We start from the raw sequence: 23,385 nt of genomic DNA on the forward strand, positions 1-23,385 counted from the left end.
CTGTAGCCTGCCAGGCTCCTCTGTCCATGGGATTCTCCAGGCAAGAATAATGGAGTGGGTTGCCATGCCCTCCTCCAGGGAATCTTCCCGACTCAGAGATTGAACCTGTATCTCTATGTCTCCTGCATTGGCAGTCAGGTTCTTTAGCACTAGTACCACCTGGGAAGCCCATATTTGTCATAAATGAATCCAAGAGATATGGAAATATGGATCTACACAAAGACATGACCGTAACATTTAGAACATTACTCATAATTCTCCAAACTAGAAAACAACTCAAATGTCCATCAACTGATAAACAGATAAACACAATACGGTACAGCCATACAGTGGAATATTATTCAGCAGTAAAAAGGGATGGTGTGTTGGTACATGAATTTCAAAAACATGCTAAGTGAAAGAAGCCAGTCACAAAAAACACATATTATATGATTCCATTTATGGAAATCTTTAGAAAAGGCAAATCAAGAGACAGGAATAGATTAATAATTGCTTGGGACTGGGGGTGGGAAAAAGAAATGATACAAATGAACATAAAAGATCTTTTTAGAATGATAGAAATATTCTACAATTGGACTGTTGAGGCAGTTGCAAATTTGATAAGCATAATTGACCAGGCTAAAAAACGGTGAATTTTATGGTATATAAAGCTGTTTCAATAAAGCTGTTAAAGAAAATGAAATACTGAAACAGAGTTCATGAGTAAGATAATGATTTCTACTTGGACACGTTAAATTTAAAGTGCTGCTGGGACATGCAGAAGGAATTGCCTGAAAATGCAAATCTTGCGTGCAGGATAACAATCAGCTCAGAGATACAGGCAGTTCTCGAAGTCATTTACGTGAACGAACAAGCTCCCAGTGTGCATGCGTGAGACAGAGGCCATGGACTGATCCCTGGAAAATACCAACATTGAACATTTGTAGAAGGAGCCCATCGAGAAATTATCAGAGAAATAAGAAAAGAACAAATGTGACCAACAGCAAGCTCTTCTTCCACAATTCAAAATGCTTATCCTCTCTATTTCTAAATTTAGCACTTTAGTCAGCATCTAACCCCCAGCGATGGAAGATGAGGCTTTAGCTGTCTTACACTACCTTCTACTTCTTTGATTTGAATGTTTGATAAGTTACACTGTCTCTATTTCTTCTCTTGGTTATATCTGCAGTCTTAAATAATATACTTATACTTCTATGTCCTCATCAATGAACTTGAGTCAATTCACAGACCGGCTTAACTTTATAATAACTTTGCTCCCAACTTTTCTCTCCCCTCTTCCTCTTTCTGCCTTGGTAGCTATACCTTGACTCCTGTGTCATGAAGGTTTTTAACATTTACATTCTCATCTGTGACCCTAAAAAAGTGTTGCATAACTTTGCCTCTACATGTAAAAGTTGAAAACCAATAAACTACAGTTTTATCAATATTACTATAAATACTATTAACAGCAGATCCATGCTGTGTGATATTTCCTTCTCTTGTTTCAAGGCCACAATACTTGGGCTATTCGTAAGATAATACTCCCAACAACAAGACAAAAAATAGATTCTCTTCAACTCTAGATTGATTAAAATCATGCTGTATGTGAATATGCATTTTATTTGTACCTTGTTTTTCTTAAACAGCTTGAGAGCTTGACAGTTGCCTTCTTTTTGGCGGGCTGGAGGGACAACTGAAGAACACTGTGCTTTATCATAACATCTCAAATATTCAGCTGCCTTTTTTGTAGTATAGGGATTTATTTATACCAATAGCACATGATCCAGCATAAAATCAAATCTCTTGAAATGTTTACTCTGTGACTTCCTAATAATTCAGGGACAGGGCTACATCATCTGATCTCTTCACACACCAGGAGTCCAAGGTAGGAATTTCTTAAACCACAGGTATGACGTGACTGCACAGCGTCTGCACCAGTGCATGCTGGTGCTCAGTCCTCAGAGTGACTCTGGTTGTCCTCCAACGGGTCTTTCAAGAACTGTGCTCTGGAAGTCAGCATCAGTGAAAACGGGGTCTGTACCTGGGAGACTGGTCATAGTCTCCAGGTCCTGGTAATGCCACTGGTTCTGTCTGTATCATTCTTGGAGACAAAGGACTTCCTGGTTTCTGTCAGCCTCAGCATCATGACTAGGCCTGCTTGTCCCTCAATCTGGACTTCATACCATGTTTCAGGATTCACTTTTTTCCTGGGCACAAACACCCTGTTTAGCAGAATGATAATTCCCAGGTCAGCACAGTGAAAGGGAGTGACAAGGTAGGCTCCAGTAAACACAGGGAGCCAGTATGCCAGCCTCCCAGGCATGGTCCACCATGGTCCGAGACATCATGTACAGCAACTTGGAGGTCAAAGTGCCTCCTGACCTTCACTGGCCTGTACTCCAGATGTTTCGGTTCCACTGGATCTGCTGGCAGAGAAATGGGCTTGGTAATCACTCTAGACTCTAGCTCTGCCATCAACTTTAGCTTCCACTTCCGACACTGGATCGGCCATGTCCCTAGTCCAAAGGCAGTAACAGGAACGAGAAGCAGAAACCACTAGAGGAAGGAGCTGTCTTCTGTTTCTGTGGCAGCTGCTTTGGCTTAAGAGTTGCCCCACCTGCTGGGCCTAGAGGCCAGTCCTTGGGAGCAACATGCAAACTGTGTTGATTAGTTATGCTTTCCTTTAGGATTCAAGACCCCTGGGTTTCAGTTTGGGGTTGGCTCCGCATTGGCCCAGGGAGGCGCAGGAAGTTACTGCATGTCCACAGTCAAGTGTGTAATCCAGGAGTGCAGGAGGAGTCAGTCATGGGGCTGTCATGAGGACAGAATTCTCACCAGAGTAGGCATGCAACCAGGGCCTGATGGCCTGATTCAGAGGCTCAGGCAGCAGTCCCAGAGCGTATTGCAATGCCCATACCCACCCTCCTGGGCCAAGTGGAAGGCAGGGACAGAGCAGTTTTTCCTAGGTGGATAGGGCACACTTGGATGAGTCTTACCTGGGCCCAGGGCTACCTCAAGGATGCTCCTCCTGACAGTTGGCCTGGTACCCACTCCACAGAGCCCCAGCCCCAGCTCTCAAGTACTCAGTGTCTTAATCATACTATTTATTGCATGCAGTCTTTTTTCATTTTGTTGGACATCCCTTCCAACACTCTCTCTCTTGCTCAGATCTAGAACTAATACCAAATTCAGCATAACAATAATAACTACTGCTTTTTTTAACTTTAATTTTTTTGCTGAAGTATAGGTGATTTACAGTGTTTCAGGTATACAGGAAAGTGATTAGGCTACACATATATGTCTCTATTCTTTTTTAGACTTTTTTCCATTATAGGTTATTATAAACTATTGAATACAGTTCCCTGTGTTATATAGTAGGTCCTTGCTATTTATTTATATATAGTAGTCTGTATTTGTTAATCCCAGATTCCAAATTTATCACTTCCCCTTTGGTAACCACAAGTTTGTTTTCTATGTCTGTGAGTCCATTTCTGTTTTGTAAATAATTTCATTTGTATCATTTTTTTAACAGTTGGATTATTTTTTAATAATTTTTATTTATCTATTTTATTTTTGGTTGCACTGGGTCTTCATGACTGCGTGTGGCCTTTCTCTAGCTGTGGAGAGCAAGGGACTCTACTCTTTAGCTGTAGTGTGTGGGCTTCTCATTGCAGTCGCTTCTCCTGTTTTGGAGCATGGGCTCTAGGCACATGGGCTGCAGCATGCGGGCTGTAGAGCAAAGGCTCAGTAGCTCTGGTGCACAGGCTTAGTGCTCTGCAGCATGTGAAAACTTCCCAGACTAGGGATCAAACCCATGTCCCCTGCATTGGCAGGCAGACTCTCCTCCACTACACCACCAGTGAAATCCTCATGTTTTTAGATTCCATATATAAGTGATTTTACTAAAACCATATGCAAAAATAAACTCAAAATGGATCAAAGACCTAAATGTAAGACTGCTGCTGCTAAGTCGCTTCAGTCGTGTCTGACTCTGTGCAACCCCATAGACGGCGGCCCACTAGGCTCCTCTGTCCCTGGGATTCTCCAGGCAAGAATACTGGAGTGGGTTGCCATTTCCTTCTCCAATGCATAAAAGTAAAAAGTGAAGGTGAAGTCGCTCAGTCGTGCCTGACTCTTAGCAACCCCATGGACTGCAGCCTACCAGGCTCTTCCATCCATGGGATTTTCCAGGCAAGAGTACTGGGGTGGGTTGCCATTGCCTTCTCTGAAATGTAAGACTGGACACTATAAAACTCCTAGATGAAAACACAGTCAGGACATTCTTTGATATAAATTGAAGCAATTATTTTTTTGGATCTACCTCCTGGAGTAATGAAAACAAAAACAAAAATAAACAAATGAGACCTAATTAAAATCTTTTGCATAGCAAAGGAAACCATAAACAAAATGAAAAGACAATCTATAGAATGGGAGAAAATATTTGTAAATGATGCAACCAGCAGGGATTAATTTCCAAAATACACAAATAGCTCATAGAGCTCGATAGCAAAAAAAAAAAAAAAAATCAAAAAGTGGGCACAAAACCTAAACAGACATTTCTCCAAAGAGAACATACAGATGGCAAACACATGAAAAGATGCTCAGCATCACTAGTTATTGGAGAAATGCAAGTCAAAACCACAATAAGATACCACCTTACAACGGTCAGAATGGCCATCATTAAAAAGTCTACAAATAATAAATGCTGGAGATGATGTGGAGGAAAGGCAACTGTCCTACACTTTTGGTAAGAATATAAATTGGTGCTGCTGCTGCTGCTAGGTCGCTTCAGTTGTGTCTGACTCTGTGCGAACCCATAGAGGGCAGTCCACCAGGCTCCTCTGTCCCTGGGATTCTCCAGGCAAGAATACTGGAGTGCGTTGCCATTTCCTTTTCCAATGCATGAAAGTGAAAAGTAAAAGTGAAGTCACTCAGTCATGTCCGACTCTTAGCAACCTCATGGACTGCAGCCTACCAGGCTCCTCCATCCATGGGATTTTCCAGGCAAGAGTACTGGAGTGGGGTGCCATTGAAGACATTCAGTTCAGTCACTCAGTCATGTCCAACTCTTTGCGACCCCATGAATTGCAGCACGCCAGGCCTCCCTGTCCATCACCAACTCCCGGAGTTCACTCAAACTCTCGTCCATCGAGTTGGTGATGCCATCCAGCCATCTCATCCTCTGTTGTCCCCTGCTCTTCCTGCCCCCAATCCCTCCCAGCATCAGAGTCTTTTCCAATGAGTCAACTCTTCCCATGAGGTGGCCAACGTACTGGAGTTTCAGCCTCAGCATCATTCCTTCCAAAGAACACTCAGGACTGATCTCCTTTAGAATGGACTGGTTGGATCTCCTTGCAGTCCAAGGGACTCTCAAGAGTCTTCTCCAACACCACAGTTCAAAAGCATCAATTCTTCGGCGCTCAGCTTTCTTCACAGTCCAACTCTCACATCCATACATAACCACTGGAAAAACCCTAGCCTTGACTAGACGGACCTTAGTCGGCAAAGTAATGTCTCTGCTTTTGAATATGCTATCTAGGTTGGTCATAACTTTCCTTCCAAGGAGTAAGCATCTTTTAATTTCATGGCTACAATCACCATCTGCAGTGATTTTGGAGCCCAAAAAAATAAAAGTCTGAAAGATTTCAATAAATGAAGAATGTATCTGGTACTTTCTAGGGTAACTACCAGTACAATAGAAACAGTGTTTTAAGTTCAAACTTAAACTAGCAGAGGGGAAAGCTGGAAAAAAAAATCCCTAAGAAGGCAAAAGGAGAGAAAATAAAACAGATGCAAGAGACAAACTATGAATCAAATGAGATAGAGTAAACAGGAAGAAGATTCCCCCCATCTCCTCTTAGGAACTCAGCCAATAAGAAAGTCATGAACTCTTTGTTTATTATAGCCTTTCCAATTTGTTTCTCCCTGTACAAAAGTGTTCTCTTTAACTTTGCTGTGTGGGGACTTGCACGTAGATTACCATGCCTACAGACACTGAACTGAAGTTCTTTGCTGATCCCAAATAAACCCACTTTTTAAAATTGTTGCTGGAAAAGTACCTGGAAGTTTATATCTTTTAGGCAAAATGTTTGAACAATGATATAAGTTTGAACAACATAATATTAAAAAAAACTTGAGCTAATAAAGATATGTAAACAATGCTCCTAACAAGTACTAAATAAACTTTTTTTCAAGCATACACAGATTTATAAAAAACATATTATTACTGAAAAGCAAGTCTCAGAAATGTTTAAATGACTGAAATCATATGGAGTAAGTTCTCTGACCATAGTGAGAATAAACTAGGAATTTTATACGGTTCAGTGAAGAAATTAAAAATATATTTTATCTCAAAACAATAAATGGTAATAGGATCATACATATCAACTTTGGAAATATTATATATTAAAATGTGGATGAAACTAAAGCAACATTTAGAGGAAAATTTACAGCCTTAAATGTATATGTTAAGGGAAAAAGAGGTTTACAGATGTTAAGCTAAACAGCCAGCTAAAAAGAAAAAGGAAACAATTCAAAGAAAGTTTAAAGAAGGAAACAAAGAACAGAAACAACAAAATGAAAAGCAAACATACAATTCAGAGAATTAACAAGGCCAGAAGTTTATCTAATCTTTGAAAAGTTTAGAAAAATTGACTATCATTTATTAAGATTGAGCAAGAAAAAATTTAAAAATTACAGGTCAATAGCCTGGATGAAATAGATGCAAAAATCCTCAACACAACACTAGCAAATTCAACCACTACCAATTCAATAGTATTTTAGAAATCTTAAAGGTCACCATACACCATGATCAAGTGGGATTTATTCCTGGGATGTAAGTGGTTCAACATACACAATTCAATCAATGAGATTCTCTTTATTAACAAAAGTGATTAAGGATAGAGTAAGATAATCAGTCAGTTTAGAAATCCAACTAGAAGACTAAAGACAGGAAATTTTAAGGCAGTTTGGGAGACTGTTGCAAGCTAATGACCACTCAAGAAGAGAATCCAATAACCTAGCAACAATTTACACTAACTTGAAGGAAGATCAGGTGCATCCAAGCACCAAACACAAGTCACAAACCCTGACAGTTAAAATGCAAGACAACAGATATGGGTCTGAATCCTGTTACATTAAGTCAGAGAGTTAACAGTCTTTGAAGAGTGGCATTTCTGCATGTAACCAGGAAAGAAATATTGGTGAAAAGGGAAAGAAATTAGGTGAAAGGGGACACTATACCAAAACCTGAGATGAATTACCATATTTTAATATTTTTACCACCCTTTTGCTAATGTACATATGATTTAAATAGCACCATGACAGTCCTAGTGTCTGTCATAACACGGCCATGCAGGGCCAAAGGAGGAACTAATGATGTAAGCCTTGATGTCCGTCCAAGAATGAGGAAGAAGGTGGTCTCCTCCCCTTCCCAATATTTCTTTATTATAAAAATGTAGCCCTCTTTGTTCTTGGGGCTGTGCTCCCTTGCCCGCCTCCCTGTATCTTTCACAAGCATCCTATGCTGATAAATTCAGCCTGCTGCTGAATTCTTTCCATGATGAGACGAAAGACTCTGAGCTTCAGTTAAGTCCTGACACCAGGTGAGTGGTTTTAATCGAAAGGCAGGGGTTCAAGTCCCTTTCTAAGCCAGGGATTGTGGGTTCGAGCACAAGTCTGAGTTTTGGCTCAGTCTTGTCCCACCCAAGGAGTGCAGTGTCAAAAGGAAGAATTAAAATCCTACAATAATTTCAATAGTTACAGAAAAAGCACCTGATGAAATGCAACATCCTTTCATGACTAAAAACTCTCTCAACAAATCAGGTATAGATGGAACATACCTCAACATAACAAATGCCTTATATGACAAGGTCACAGCTAACACCATACCCAACAGTGAAAAGCTTTCAGCTTTTCCTCTAAGATCAGGAAGAAGACAACACAGTAGTGAAAGTCCTAGTCAGAGCAATTAGATTTTAAAAAAAGAGGAAGAAATAGAATTCCCTCTGTCTACAGATACATGATATCACATATGGAATACCCTGAAGACACCACCAAAAAATGTATAGAATTAATCAATTAATTCAGTGAAACTGCAAGATACAAAATCAATTTATAAAAAAAACAGTTGTACTTCTATACACTAACAACAAACTATCTAAAGAGGAATTAAGAAAACAATCCCACTTATAAAAGAATAAAAAACTTAGGAACAAATTTAACCAAGGAGGTGAACAAGCTGTACAGTGAAAACCATAAAACACTGAAAAAAGAAACTGAGGATGACACAAATAATTAGAAAGATATTCCATGTTCATGGATTGGAAGAATTAATACTGCGATATCTTCATATTACCTTAAAAAGATATAGGAGAAGATATAGGAGAGGATTCTGCAAACCATACATTTGGTAAGCAATGGCACCCACTCCAGTACTCTTGCCTGGAAAATCCCATGGACAGAAGAGCCTGGTGGGCTGCAGTCTATGGGGTCGCGAAGAGTCAGACACGACTGAGAAACTTCACCTTCACTTTTCACTTTCATGCACTGGAGAAGGCAATGGCAACCCACTCCAGTGTTCTTGCCTGGAAAATCCCAGGGACAGGGAAGCCTGGTAGGCTGCCGTCTACGGGGTCGCGCAGAGTCGGACACGAATGAAGTGACTTAGCAGCAGCAGCAAACATTTAGAATATATGAGGGATTCAACTCCACAGCAAGAAGACAGATGACCCGATTTTTTAAATGGGCAAAGGACCTGAATAGATATTTCTCAAAGGAAGACATACAAACGGCCAATGAATATACGGGATGATGCTCAACATTAATGATCAATAGGGAGGTACAGACAGAAACCACAGTGAGATATCACATCATACATGTTGGAATTGCTATTACTAAAAAGACCAAAAAAAAAAGTGTTGGTGAGGATGTGAAGAGAAGGGAGCCTTTGTGACAAAAAGGTAGACTGGTACAAACATTCCAGAAGACAGTATGGTGGCTGCTCAAAAGACTGGAATCGGAACTGCCGTGTGATCCAGTGGCCCCCTGTCTAGGTATGCATCCAGAGGAAACGATATCAAAGCTCGAGGAACTATTTGAACTCCCAGAGTCACTGCAGTGTTATTCTTCACAACACCCAAGATAGGGAGTCAATCTATGCATCTATCAACAAATGAATGGTTGGAGTCATTTTGGTGCAGTGTATTTAACAATGAATTGTTATTCAGCTTTAGGGAAGAAGGAGATCCTGTCATTTGTGATAATGTGGATGAACTTTGAGGACACAGGGTACAGTGAGCCAGACACTCAAGGACAAGAACTACGTCATCTTACTTGCATGTGGAATATGGAAAACTCAAACTCTTGGAGGCAGGGAGTGAAACAGCGGTTGCCAGGAGCTGGAGAATTCAAGAAATGGGATGATGTAGCTTAAAAAAAACCCAATGGCTAAGTTACCATCACAAAGTAAGTCAGAAGAAAAATGGTATCTTTCAAGTGCTGAAGAAAAAACAAAACTTCTTTGGGAATGCATGTAAGAATTAAAGATTTTAAAATTTAAAAAATAAAAAACTAAAAAAAACCACACAAAACTTCTTCTATCCTTAGAATTCTATACCTAACAAAAACATACACGTACCCATGGCTGATTCATGCTCATGTTTTGCAGAAACCAACACAATTCTGTAAAGCAATTATCCTTCCATTAAAAAAATAAATTAATTAAAAATATATTTTTCAGAGAATGACACAAAATAGAGACACACTAAAATGAAAGATAAGTGTATTTGTGGCTAATAGACCTAGTTACAAAAAACAACGAAGAAATTTCTTCAGGCTAAAGGTAAATGATCCCTGACTGAAGCCTGATTCCACAAAGAACACTATGCGGTAAATTCAATATCTATGTATGATAAAAACTCTCAACAAAGCAGATGTAGATGAAGCGTACCTCAGCGTAATAAAGGCTACATATGACACGCCCTATCAAAACTCCAATGGTATTTTTTATAGAAATAGAACCAATAACCCTAAAATTTGTATGGAACCACAAAAGACCCCCAAATAGCCAAAGCAACCTTGAGAAGGATGAACAAAGCTGGAGGCATCCCATTCCACACTTTCAAATTATATTACAAAGCTATAGCAATCAAAACTGTATAGTACTGGCATAAAAACAAACACATAGATCAATGGAACAGAATAGAGGACCCAGAAACAAACCTATGTATATATGGTAAATTAATCTATAACAAAGAAGGCAAGGATCTATGAGGTGACTGGGTGTTTTCAAGGGAGAATGAGGGAATAGGGAGGGGAGGGGAGTGGAGGCTTAGTAGAGTGAAGGACTTGCAAAATTACATAAAGCAAGAAGGTGCAAAGGCTTTCCATGCGAGTCCCATCTGGGTTTATTAACTGGCAGTCATCCAAGGTAAGCTCCCACACTCCCATAGAGACTGGGAGATAGGAACTCTATCTTCAGGTGCTGGCTGAAATAAAAAATAAATTCTTTTGGCAGCCTTGATTTTCCTCAAGCAGGCACTTGAAAGGGGGTGGAGATGGGAGGGTAGGGTCATTCTAGGGATGTGGCATCAACTGTTAGAAGACATGGCTACTGTTGTGTCCAAGGTTGGTGTCTAGTCAAGAAGACAGTTTAGAGGACCCTGGCTAGAGACTGGTCGAGAAGAAAATCTTTGTTAGCCCCCACATGTGAATCAGATTCAGATAATAGAACTGATCACTCAAGAAAGAATCTAAATTATATCTATGATACCTTGGCTGTCACAGAATGCTCTATGCCCTCTTGGTCTTTAATGAACAAGAACTATGGATATGAAAATCAAAGCCAAAAAAAAATGTTCAAATGTGGCTGACATTAATATCCATGTGAGTTAATAATAAGAGTTACCATTTACTGTACACTCATAGCATGGCAGACAAAATAACAGAAGCCTCATATACATTATATAGTCCTTAACAGTAATCTGGGGACTTGCCGGTGAGTTACGGTTAAGACTCCACACTCCCAATGCAGGTGGCTCAGGTTCTGTCCCTAGTCAGGGAACTAGATCCCACATGCTGCCAACTACAAATCCCACCACATGCCACGGCTAAGACTGGTGCAGCAAAATAAGTAAACAAATAAATTTTTAAAAACAGTCTTACAGTGTAGGGATTAGCTTCATTTTACAAACACTCTCCGACATAAATCACAGCAGGATCCTCTATCATCCACCTCCCAGAATACTGGAAATAAAAGCAAAAATAAACAAATGGGATCTAATTAAAGTTAAAAGCTTCTGCACAACAAAGGAAACTATAAGCAAGGTGAAAACACAGCCTTCGGAATGGGAGAAAATAATAGCAAATGAAGCAACTGACAAACAACTAATCTCAAAAATATACAAGCAACTTATGCAGCTCAATTCCAGAAAAATAAACGACCCAATCAAAAAATGGGCCAAAGAACTAAATAGACATTTCTCCAAAGGAGACATATGGATGGCTAACAAACACATGAAAAGATGCTCAACATCACTCATTATCAGAGAAATGCAAATCAAGAGCACAATGAGGTACCATTTCACACCAGTCAGAATGGCTGTGATCCAAAAGTCTGCAAGCAATAAATGCTGGAGAGGGTGTGGAGAAAAGGGAACCCTCCTACACTGTTGGTGGGAATGCAAACTAGTACAGCCACTTTGGAGAACAGTGTTGAGATTCCTTAAAAAATTGCAAATAGAACTGCCTTATGACCCAGCAATCCCACTTCTGGGCATACACACCAAGGAAACCAGAATTGAAAGAGACACATGTACCCCAATGTTCATCGCAGCACTGTTTATAATAGCCAGGACATGGAAACAACCTAGATGTCCATCAGCAGATGAATGGATAAGAAAGCTGTGGTACATACACACAAAGGAGTATTACTCAGCCATTAAAAAGAATACATTTGAATCAGTTCTAATGAGGTGGATGAAACTGGAGCTGATTATACAGAGTGAAGTAAGCTAGAAAGAAAAACACCAATACAGTATACTAACACATATATATGGAGTTTAGAAAGATGGTAATGATAACTCTGTATGCGAGACAGCAAAAAAGACACAGATGTATAGAACGGATTTTTGGACTCTGAGGGAGAGGGAGAGGGTGGGATGATTTGGGAGAATGGCACTGAAACATGTATACTATCATGTAAGAAATGAATTGCCAGTCTATGTTCGATACAGGATACACGATGCTTGGGGCTGGTGCACGGGGATGATCCAGAGAGATGATATGGGGTGGGAGGTGGGAGGGGGGTTCAGGATTGGGAACTCATGTACACCCGTGGCGGATTCATGTCAATGTATGGCAAAACCAATACAGTATTGTAAAGTGAAATAAAGTAAAAATAAAAATAAAAAAAAAAGGAAACTGACACCAAGAGAAGTGAAATGACATTTCTCAAAGTACAGCTTGTAAGTGGCAGAATTTTAAAAAATTTACCATAGTAAATAGACTGTACATATTTAGTCTCATGAATTTACTTATGAGTGGAATATGTAAATATAGTCTCAAAATCCCAGATATCGGATAGACAAAATTCTTTTATATCCCAGGTACAGAATGTTTATGAGATCACTTTCTCTGAAGATAATTGATCGCTATTAGGGGGGAAAAAGCCGTTTAAAGTTAGTCTGCTTAGGGACTTCCCTGGTGGTACAGCATCTTAACCATCCCTGGTGATTAAGACTCCACACTCCCAATACAAGTGGCACAGGCTCGATCCCTGGTCAGGGAACTAAGATCCCACATGAGCCACAGAGCACAGCCAAACAAAAATCCACTTTAAGCAGAGATGAAAATTTCATATAAAAGCAGGGGTAAGAATTTTGATGCTTATTTCATCTTATACTTAAAGAGTTTGGGTTATAATTGCAATTATGTGCTAATTCTTATTAACTTTTCTTGGAGTGTAGTTGATTTCCAACGTGGCTAGTTTCAGCTGTACAGCAAAGTGAATCAGTTATACACATACATGCATGCTAAGTCGCTTCAGTGGTGTCCAATTCTTTGGGATCCTATGGACTCCAGTCCACCAGGCTACTCTGTCCCTGGGCTTCTCCAGGCAAGAATACTGGCATGCATTGCCATGCCCTGCTCCAGGGGATCTTCCTGACGCAGAGATGGAATCCAAGTATCTTATGTCTCCTGTATTGGTAGGCAGGTTCTTTACCACTAGCGCCACCTGGGAAGCCCATACACATACATATATCTTTTTTTTTATTAAAGATTCTGTTTCCATATAGGTCATTACAGAGTATCGGCTAGTTCCCTGTGCTTTACAGTAGATTAGTATTAGTTATCTGTTTCATGTACAGTAGTGTGTATATGTAAATCCCAATTTTCCAATTTATCTCTCCCACCCCCAACCTTCCCCCACTGGTAACCATAAGTTTGTTTTCTACAACTGTGACTCTATTCCTGCTTTGTAAATAGGCTCAATTGTACCATTCTTTTTAGACTCCATATATAAGTGATATCAATGTGTTAATCCTTAGAATGAACAAATCAAGTAGGGAGTGGGGCATAATTTTTCTGACAAAGTTGTATCATATATAAACAGACTTCACCTAATGTTTATTTTCCATGTGGACAATTGTAAAGATGGTTGTAAAAAATTTAACATTGCTGACAATTTTCCCAAGGCCTTCTTTGAATCCTAATATTGAACTTTTTTAAGAGATGAGTCGTCATCATCATTGCACTTTCCCTATTTTTCACCTGTTGCGGCCTCAGTCTGCCACATCTTCATCTGCCATTGGTTTCATTTGTGATCTGAGTTCCCCAACATCATTTTCATCATCTCTTCTACATCTTTTCAAGATTCATAATTGCGCCCTAAAATCACCTGTATTGTATTTGTGTTTTACAGGAATATTCAACAATCATGAAAAGACTAGCCAACAATGCTCCTAAGCTAGACAAAAATGCATGTATGAGGGACAGTCAGCTTTATAAGTGATTCATTCATTACTGAATATTATTATACCTTTGACTTCCCTTTGGAATCATAACTGTGGGGACTTAGATAGTAGACAGATAACTGGGATATCTGTACTAAGAGAAGACTTATGCAGTTTGAGCAGATAGTGGCGTAAGATGAGGGCAGAGAGGGAGGCATCCACCCAGCAATGCTACATCTCAGAGTGAACGATGGGCACATGTATGTCATACATGATTTAAGAAAAGCCGGAAAACAGGGTAAAAAGTAGATAATCACCCAGCAGACAGACTGTATATGATAGTCATAAAAGCCACCACTCCAACAACACATGCTTAAAAATAAGAGTAAATCAAGAAAATCCTCAAGCTTTAAGCTCTGTTTCAAACTCTTTCTACAGAGTGTTCAAATCTTAGCTGAAACAGATCAAAGAGTTTACATTGGTTGCTCAAAAATAGCCTTATCATATATTTAAGAATTTCCCACTTAGATGTTAGCTTGCTAGTCTTACAATATTAGTAGTTCTTTTATCAGGCCTGACTTAGGGTACATCAGGAAAGGAAAGCAAAATATTATGTATGAAGCCAGTAAGCAAGAAAATCAGTGGAGACCAATACCTCTCAATACCTCAAAATAACTTCATGTGTATTTAGACATGGTAATAATAAGATTTTCAGCATCACCCCTTTTCAGCTTATTTTAAAAACAATTTTAAAAGCTTTTGTTTTTAAAATTTAATGTATTTTTTAAAATCCCTTCAGACTAAAATAGATTTTAGGAAGTGAAAAAAAATGATTTGGATCACATTTTGTCAACATGTGAACACAAATAAAAAAGCCAGTTTTTCTTGAAGCCAAATATAATTTTTCTATAGAATACATCCAAAGAAATATGCCTGTTCTCTTTAACTCCATATTTACCTTTGGTTGGTATTCAAGAATTTCCTTTTCATATAAAAAGCTGGCACACCTGTCTTCTACAACCAATTAATGTTAAGAAAGGCAAAAAACAGAAAAATACAATTGTGAACCTCATATAGTTGAGGCAAAAATTAGAATAAAAAATTGTTCTGAAATGATGAAATGTTCTGAAAAACATTTAAAAGGACACTGGAATTAAAAAAAAATGCATGCTCTGAAATAAAGCATAGAGAGTAAAACATCACTTTGGAAGTAGTAAACATTTACTAGTAGTCAACGATGCAGAACTAAAAGACTGTTCTATACAAAAGCCAAGACTTTATATTGAACGTATTCTACTCCAGTCAGCAATTTCTTTCTGAAGACTTTTATTTGGTGGTAACAATTTCAGCTTTTCTTGCTGCATACCTCAGCATGGGAAACCAACTTCTAAAAGGTGTTCCCTAATTATATTAAATGTACAATGCTGAACTATACCCATATTCTATTTCAAAAAAGGAACCAAAGTGGGTGGCCACATATGGAGAAGATGCCTATCCATAGTAACACATCAATAATGCCATTTAAATGTGAATCAGCCTAATGTAAAGCTTTTTTAAAAATATTTTTCTCACTTCATATAACTATTTACTAATAAGACTTCATGCTAAAAATGAACCAATAAACAAAAACTATCTTTGAGGTTGTAGTATAGAAAACAGACATTTATACTGCATCAGTTTAAGATGCTTTGGGCTGTAGGCAACAGTGAACTCAGTTCACAAGAGTCTTAACAATATGGATTCCCTTCTCTCACGAGACAAAAAACTTTCAACTTGGTGATTGCTAAGGGTGGTTTACTAATCAATGATGCCATCAATATCGTCAATATTTTTGTTCTACCACCCTGAGTGTGTTTACTTTTTTTTAAGGTAAGAAATGGATTTATTTAGAGAGAAACACACTCCACGGGCAGAGTGTGGGCCATTGCAGAAGGCAAGAGCAGGCCTGAGTGAGTTTACTTTTTCCATTCCAGTTTGTTGCCTAATGATTTCAAGATGGTCACCGCAGCTCCAAGCATTAACTCTAGCCCTGTCTGATTCTTTTATCAGTGAAGTCACTCAGCAGGTTTATGGGCTACAATTGTATTATATGACTATTGTAGCAATAGGGAAGACTGAAAAATCAAATATTTAACTTCTCTAATTTTTACAAAAGAGGTAAGAAATGAATATGGATTGGTCAGCCAACAGTGTCTGCAGTCCTCAACTCAATATGCACACACACACACACACTTTTTACATGAGTGTTAAACACAACATACTCATCCTCTCTTCCAGGAAGACAGCCCCACTCTGTCATCCAGTCATTGCATGATGCAGGATCTCTGGTTGATTTTCTGTCTGCTCTATGAAGACCAAATACAACAACTCTTATCTGACCATTTGTATCGCTGAAAGAGAAGATGTCTCTAAACAACTCCCCTCACATATATACAAGGATGAAAAAGAACAAAGTGATCTCAATAAAAATTCCACTGAGAAAGGGAGATAATAAGAAGTACACAGTCGACCACAATCAACAATCCATATGATATCTTATTGGACAGAAATCACAGATTCCCCTGCAGGCAATAAATCCCTTGGTCAGTCAATCTGACCGCACCTACTTTAAGCCTCAGGAGGATCTGCTTTGTCATTGTCCTCTGCAGCCATATCTAAGGTAGGTTTTGAAGTGGATGACCTTTCCAGGGGATTCACAACTTTTGTAGCCTACTTCATCCTGGCTTGACATAGAGAGAAAAGGATGAGGACTGCTTGGAAGGTAAAGACAATCACAACTAATTGTCAGCTTTGTACTACAGTTCCCTCAAAAACATATCAAGCTTCTGGTTTAACTGCTTCAGATCAGTGCCTTGTGTGAGTAAAAGCCAAAGTGAAGTCGCTCAGTCGTATCTGACTCTTAGCGACCCCATGGACTGCAGCCCATCAGGCTTCTCCATCCATGGGATTTTCCAGGCAAGAATGCTGGAGTGGGTTGCCATTGCCTTCTCCAGGTGATCTTCCCGACCCAGGGATTGAACCCGGGCCACCCGCATTGTAGGCAGACGCTTTACTGTCTGAGCCACCAGGGAAGTCCTTGCGTGAGTAATCACAACCAAAAAATTGTTTCTAGAAGTTTCTAGAAATAATCTAGACTCTCATCTCTTAGCTGCCAACCATCATAAAAGACAAGGCAATTCTAATGACAAGTCTTAGGTAAGAAGATACCACCCTCAGTCCCAAAATTTCAAATTACAGGACTCTGTCAATTTAGAGTACAAGCTAAAGGTAGGTTATCCCCATAGCAAAGCTGTATTCTTCTAGCGTCTCTGCTTTCATGCTGAGAAGCACTAATCTGAGTTCACTCTCTTGTGTAGGATCCTACTGAAAAGCCACAAGAAGTAACCAATATGCACATTATTCCAAATTTTTCCTTTCATTTCTCCTAACATGCAGTCTCAGTTTGCACAGTCAGCCTTCCATGGGATAGCAGGTATAGGTTAAATCAAATGCTCTATGACCATGTAACATGCGTTACAACTTTGCTCTCCTTAATTTTCTCCATAAGTCTAGAGGTAGGCAGTCCGAGACTGGAAGAGCTGTTCAACAATGTTCCAGACTCTGTCAAACCTTCTTCTCCATGGTCCTCAGCCTGTTAAAATCATCTTTTCACTCTCATACCTGTCACCCTATGATTACAAGATGGCTGCTGTATCTCCGGGCTTCATGTCTGCATTTAAGGCACAAAGGAGGGGGAAAGAAGAGAGCACCAGCCACGTCTGTTCTCTTTATCAGGAAAGCAAAGGCAATCCCTGAGCTCAGCAGTCTTCCCTTTACGATCACTGGCAAAGGAGAATGGGATTGTCATGACTGGCTTCAAGGTTTTTTGCTAGGAGCGGAGAACTCTGCTGCCCCTAACAAAGTGAAGGTAAGCAATAGGGAACAGATAGAAGGGAGGTCACTAAGAATATCTACCACACAGAGACATTTATAGTTTTAAGAGAATGTTTGAAAATAAAAAACAATCTCTATTTGGTGAAATTTGAACAACAGAAGTGAGGGGAAGCCCCTCAGGCAATGCTACAGAAATACATTTTAGGTAAACAGAGCTCTACTCAGGCAAATGCAGCCTACTTAGGAGTCTGTCCCTGAAATTAACACCCTTAGTAACTGCTTTCAACAGACTCTTCCCTTCCTTCAATTCTGAACCCACAGATTCTCTAAAATACCCATGTTTATTAACAACTGTTTCTATGGCAGCAGAGCCCCTGGTGGAGGGCACAGGGCTGGAGGCTATTTATAAGTTAAGGACTGACAGTACATGCCAATAGCAGCTATTATTGATGAAATCCTTGAGAATTTTTGAAATATAAATATTATGAAAAAAACAAGAAATATTCAAAATATTCATGATGCCTGTTGCTCACCAAGAAACCTTTTGTAATTTGGTTTCTCATCTATATGCACCACCTGGAAGAAAATACAATGATCACACTGTTACAACTGGTTTTTGTAACAGTTTCATCTGATTATATTTAAATTAATTTGTATTCTGGCTCTACATCTTAACCTGATGAGATCGTCAGACTAATTTAATCCTCTCTGGGACACTTACTGTCCAGACCAGCTTTCTTAAGACCACAAGACTGGGAGTTAGACCCTGGTAAACTCATTAAGGTTATACCATTCAATCTGGTCTTCTGAATTAACAGTAGCACTGAGTGTACTGGCAGAAACAATAAATCAATTTTCATTCCATGTAGCAGCTCACAAAAGCCACTTTCTTTGATGTAAATTGTGCCACCTATAAATATACTTTTCACAATGTTCAAAGCAAAATAGTTTCCAAGTAACTTTCAAACTGTGCTTCTCTGATTAGCTCAGTTGGTAAAGAATCTGCCTGAAATGCAGGAGACGCCCGTACAAGTCCTGGGTCGGGAAGATCCCCTGGAGAAGAGATAGGCTGCCCACTCTAGTATTCTTGGGTGCCCCTGTGTCTCAGCTGGTAAAGAATTCACCCGCAATGTGGGAGACCCGGGTTTGATCACTGGGTTGGGAAGAAGGGAAAGGCTACCCACTCCAGTATTCTGGCCTAGAGAAATCCACGGACTGTATAGTCCATGGAGACACAAAGAGTTGGACATGACTAAGTGACTTTCACTTTCAACTTTCAAATAAAAAATTTTATATATGTAAAAAGGTATGTGGTACAGGGATTATGAGCATGAGTCCACAGCCAGAAGGCCAGAGTGCAAATCCTATTTCTCTTAATTAGAACATTCTACCACATTAGAGCATTCTACCACAGAATTGAGCAAAAATCTTTGTGCCAAGTTTCCTCATCCATAAGTGAGGTTTGAGGTAGTGGGGACAAAATAATAGTGCCTACTTCAAAGAACTGTCTGAATATAAAATTAATTTATATGTATAAAGTGCTTGAAATATAAGAAGCACTCAACAAGTGTTAGCTGGAAAATCTAACGGTACATGGTTGCATTTTATGCACAGGTAAAATGACTTGATAACTAAGATTCACTTTATGTGCACAACATGAAATAATGCAAAATTCCCTCCAATTAATAATTCATTAAGAATCACAGTTTCAAAACTGGCTGGTGAGTGATTTATAAACTCTTTTAAGCTACCGCCACAAGGCAATGGCAAACTTTCCATTCTTTGCTGCCAGGAATAGTCTTGAATTATGCATGTCTCCTACAAAAGGCTACAGCTCTATACAGGGATGTGAAGCAGATAAATATCACAGCACTTCCAACCCGCTGACCTCTCCATATTGATCCTGGTCTTCCTAGAGGTTTTCTATGTCAATGTCACTAGAGCCTAGAAACCCTACAGTCAATATCCAAACAGAATTAAGGGTTTGAACACCATCCCAGAAAACTTTTCCTGAAATAAGATGTCAGTCATGCTGGTTATTTTTCACATGCATGTGCCATTCTCAGACCTGGAGTAATTACTATCCCCTCCCATTTTCCTTAGTATAAATAACTGGTCATCTTTAATACATCCCTGCTCATAAAGAATTATTATCCTAATGGCCCTGATTTTCCTTTAACTTGTGTCTACTTTACTACTCAAGTACTTCTTTTATTTGTTTTATTTACTCACCTCCAACAGCACAATTCTTTTTTCCCTTTTGCTTCTGACTGCCAGGTACATCTCTCAAACTCCCCCAACCATGCTCATTTCACACCCAATTCTTCCACTTCCATCATTCTTTACCATCTTGCCCTATCCACCGACTACTAGAGGATCTGTTTATTTGAGGTAAAACTCTTTTATCCAAAACTATTTTTCACTTCTCTGCAATTTACTCTTAAAAAAAAAAAATCTGGTTCCCCCTAAGATCACAAGGTACCTTATAAGTTTCCAATATAACTTATTTAGTCCTTACCTTCTGCTCTTTCTCTGAATCAATAAGAAGAAATGAGAGACAAATGCCATCTTCAGATTATCACATTGTGGTCCACTCTCCTTTGAAATCTTCACCTTGTCTCACATTTCACAGAGCTGTCCTCAACAATCCTATCTGAACAAACTGTTCTTTAAATTTATCCTCCCATCCTTCTCTCCAGACTTGATAGAGGTCATTCATTAAGAGTCACAATTCAATTTCTACTAACATTAACACATGTATTTGAAGAGAATTATATGCACCAGAAAATTTAAACATGTTAAGGATGATCACATGGTCAACAATGGAACTGAATAAAACACATAAATATACCTGTGGTCATAAAATAACTAATAAGTTTCCACAATACTCCTAAAGTCAAGTTCTACTAGTTTACATATTCTGTCATTAGAAATATATCATGTCAGCTACTGCCTTAGATACATATCACCATATGTTTGTCAAAATAAAACCATAACAACATAAAATTAAAAGGCCTTATGATGGATATATAAACTGTTCTTGGCAGATGATCAGACTACTTAGAAGACCTTCCAGAAAAAGGATTCTACAACTTCCCAAGGTCAATCATTCTAATCTTAAACATCCTTAATTTCAAAAGCTTTGACTTTTCTTATCTATATTTCTTCTGCTGTTTTTCCTCTATGGAGATGGGGAAAAGACAGGCACCATTCTCAGTCTCTCATCTACTTGAAAAGCAATATCATCCCTTAGCCTTCACTCTTCTAAACTCAACAACTGGAACTGTTTTCTAGATTCTTGCTCTCCAAGACCTTCTTAACCTTCTCTAACTATGTTCATATTATTTTTAAATTACTAAGACTAGATTTGGACTTAACCAGCATACAAGTTTTCTATTTTTACTATTTTATGAATAGTTAACACATACATGAACATGGTTCTATACATACAGGCTTTTCCAACATTAGAATTGAACTCTAAGCTTCTGTAAATTAAAAGTTAAAGAATCCTCCATATTATGGAACCTATTTCTATTGTCTCTTAGTTGAACTAAACCAATAATCTATGGCTATAGTTGACAAATTATCGCTCCACATATTGGCCCCAAAACATTACAAAGAATGAATTAACAATTACTTACCTGATTTGTCCTTGGGAGAAAGTTCTTCTCCTAGATTGCAGAGTAGAGAGGAAACCAGCTTTATAGTTCACTTTATAATTCACCTCTATTTCTTCTGCTCTGATAGAAATTGTAGCTACCATAAATAAAAACAAAATATTTTATATAGCAATTTTAGTAACACATGGAGAGAAGAAAATAGCATCTGTTTACACATTTCATAAGCTTTCTCATTTCTTTAGGTATACCTTCAGAAAACTTCATAATAACTAACAGAAACTTTAATATGCTTAATTTCTCCTTCTTCCCCTTTTTTAAGCCCCAGGAAAACTATTTATTGTTAATACTTCAAATACAAGGCTAGAAGGTGGATTAAGAAGGACACAGAATTTTATTAAAATAATATTGGGTGGGAGAAAGGAAAACCTTTCAGAGACTTTAGAAGATGGCAAGGCTTCCCTGGTGGCTCAGATGGTAAAGAATCTGCCCACATTGTGAGAGACCTGGGTTCAATCCCTGGGTCAGGAAAATCCCCCGGAGAAGGAAATGGCAATCCACTCCAGTATTCTTGCCTGGGAAATTCCAGAGACAGAGAAGCCTGCTGGGCTACAGTCCATAGAGTCACAAAGAGTCGGACACCACTGAGCGACCAACACTGTCACTTTCTTTCAAGGAATTTTATTTCCTTCTCTATAAAAATTACTTGTTACATTATGTCTCTATCTAGAAAAAATTTCACATGCAATATTATGGACAGAGTGTTAATAATGATCATTTCAATAAAGTGGTAACTTCATGAGAAAGGAGGGGGGAAAAGTGGTATACAATATGATCTATCTTCCACTTTAAAAGTTCCTTTTTCCAAAGAGCTTTATTTCATATGGCACTAAGAAGATCAAGGCTCAGAACACCTTAAGTATACAGAAGTGGCATATATAATATAAATTTTTATATCAAGCCAATTATCAGAATGCATAATTAATTCCTCAGAACTTTTATGGTATTTCTAAACCCACGTGCTGAAAAGTAAAACTCTGATAAAGGAAACTACAGATGGTTCAAAGAAACAGAAAGATATTCTGTGCTCTTAGAAGAATTAATATTGTTAAAACGGCCATACTACCCAATGCAATCTACAAATTTAATGCCTATCAAAATATCCATGAAATTCTTCACAGAATCAGAATGAATAACCCTGAAATTTATAAGGAACCATAGTATTCAAACTGCCAAAGCAATCCTGAGAAAAAAAGAACAAAAACTGTAAGTATATCCCTCCCAGATTTCAGACTATACTGCAAGACTACAGCAATCAATACAGCATAGTATTGGCACAAAAAAGAGACACATAGATCAATGGAACAGAATAGAGGGTCGAGAAATAAACCCACTAACCTACATTGAACTGACCTACAACAGAAAAGGCAAGAATATACAATGGAGAAAAGACAGCCTCTTCAACAAGTGGTGCTGGGAAAGCTTACAGCTACATTAAAACAATGAAATGAGAACACTGTCTCTTACACCATATACAAAAATAAACTCAAAATTCTTTACAGACCTAAATGTAAGACATGACACCATAAAACTCCTAGAAGGAAACATAAGCAAAACATTCTTTAACATAAACTGCAGCAATATAGTCTTAGATTAATCTCCCAAGACAAAGGAAATAGAAGCAAAAATAAACAAATGCTGCTGCTGCTGCTGCTAAGTCACTTCAGTCATGTCCGACTCTGTGCAACCCCATAGACAGCAGCCCACCAGGCTCCCCCATCCCTGGGATTCTCCAGGCAAGAATACTGGAGTGGGTTGCCATTTCCTTCTCCAATGCAGGAAAGTGAAAAGTCAAAGTGAAGTCGCTCAGTCTTGTCCGACTCCTAGTGAGCACATGGACTGAAGTCTACCAGGCTCCTCCATCCATGGGATTTTCCAGGCAAGAGTACTGGAGTGGGTTGCCA

General features: G+C 38.8%; 1 protein-coding gene and 1 pseudogene across 2 annotated transcripts in view; both read right to left on the reverse strand.

Annotated features, from left to right (window-relative positions):
- The window catches only part of NRG4 (neuregulin 4), a 101,845-nt gene extending 80,317 nt beyond the window's left edge, over positions 1-21,528 (reverse strand). For both annotated transcript variants that reach the window (XR_011250450.1, XM_069560129.1), the window contains exon 1: positions 21,446-21,528. The gene's annotated coding sequence lies outside the window, so the exon portion shown is untranslated. The remainder of the gene's footprint in view (positions 1-21,445) is intronic.
- Positions 1,890-18,583, reverse strand: LOC138423389 (surfeit locus protein 1-like; annotated as a pseudogene).
- Positions 21,529-23,385: the final 1,857 nt, after the last annotated feature.

The sequence above is a fragment of the Ovis canadensis genome, chromosome 18 (genome assembly GCF_042477335.2).
Source record: "Ovis canadensis isolate MfBH-ARS-UI-01 breed Bighorn chromosome 18, ARS-UI_OviCan_v2, whole genome shotgun sequence".
Taxonomy (NCBI): Eukaryota; Metazoa; Chordata; class Mammalia; order Artiodactyla; family Bovidae; genus Ovis; species Ovis canadensis.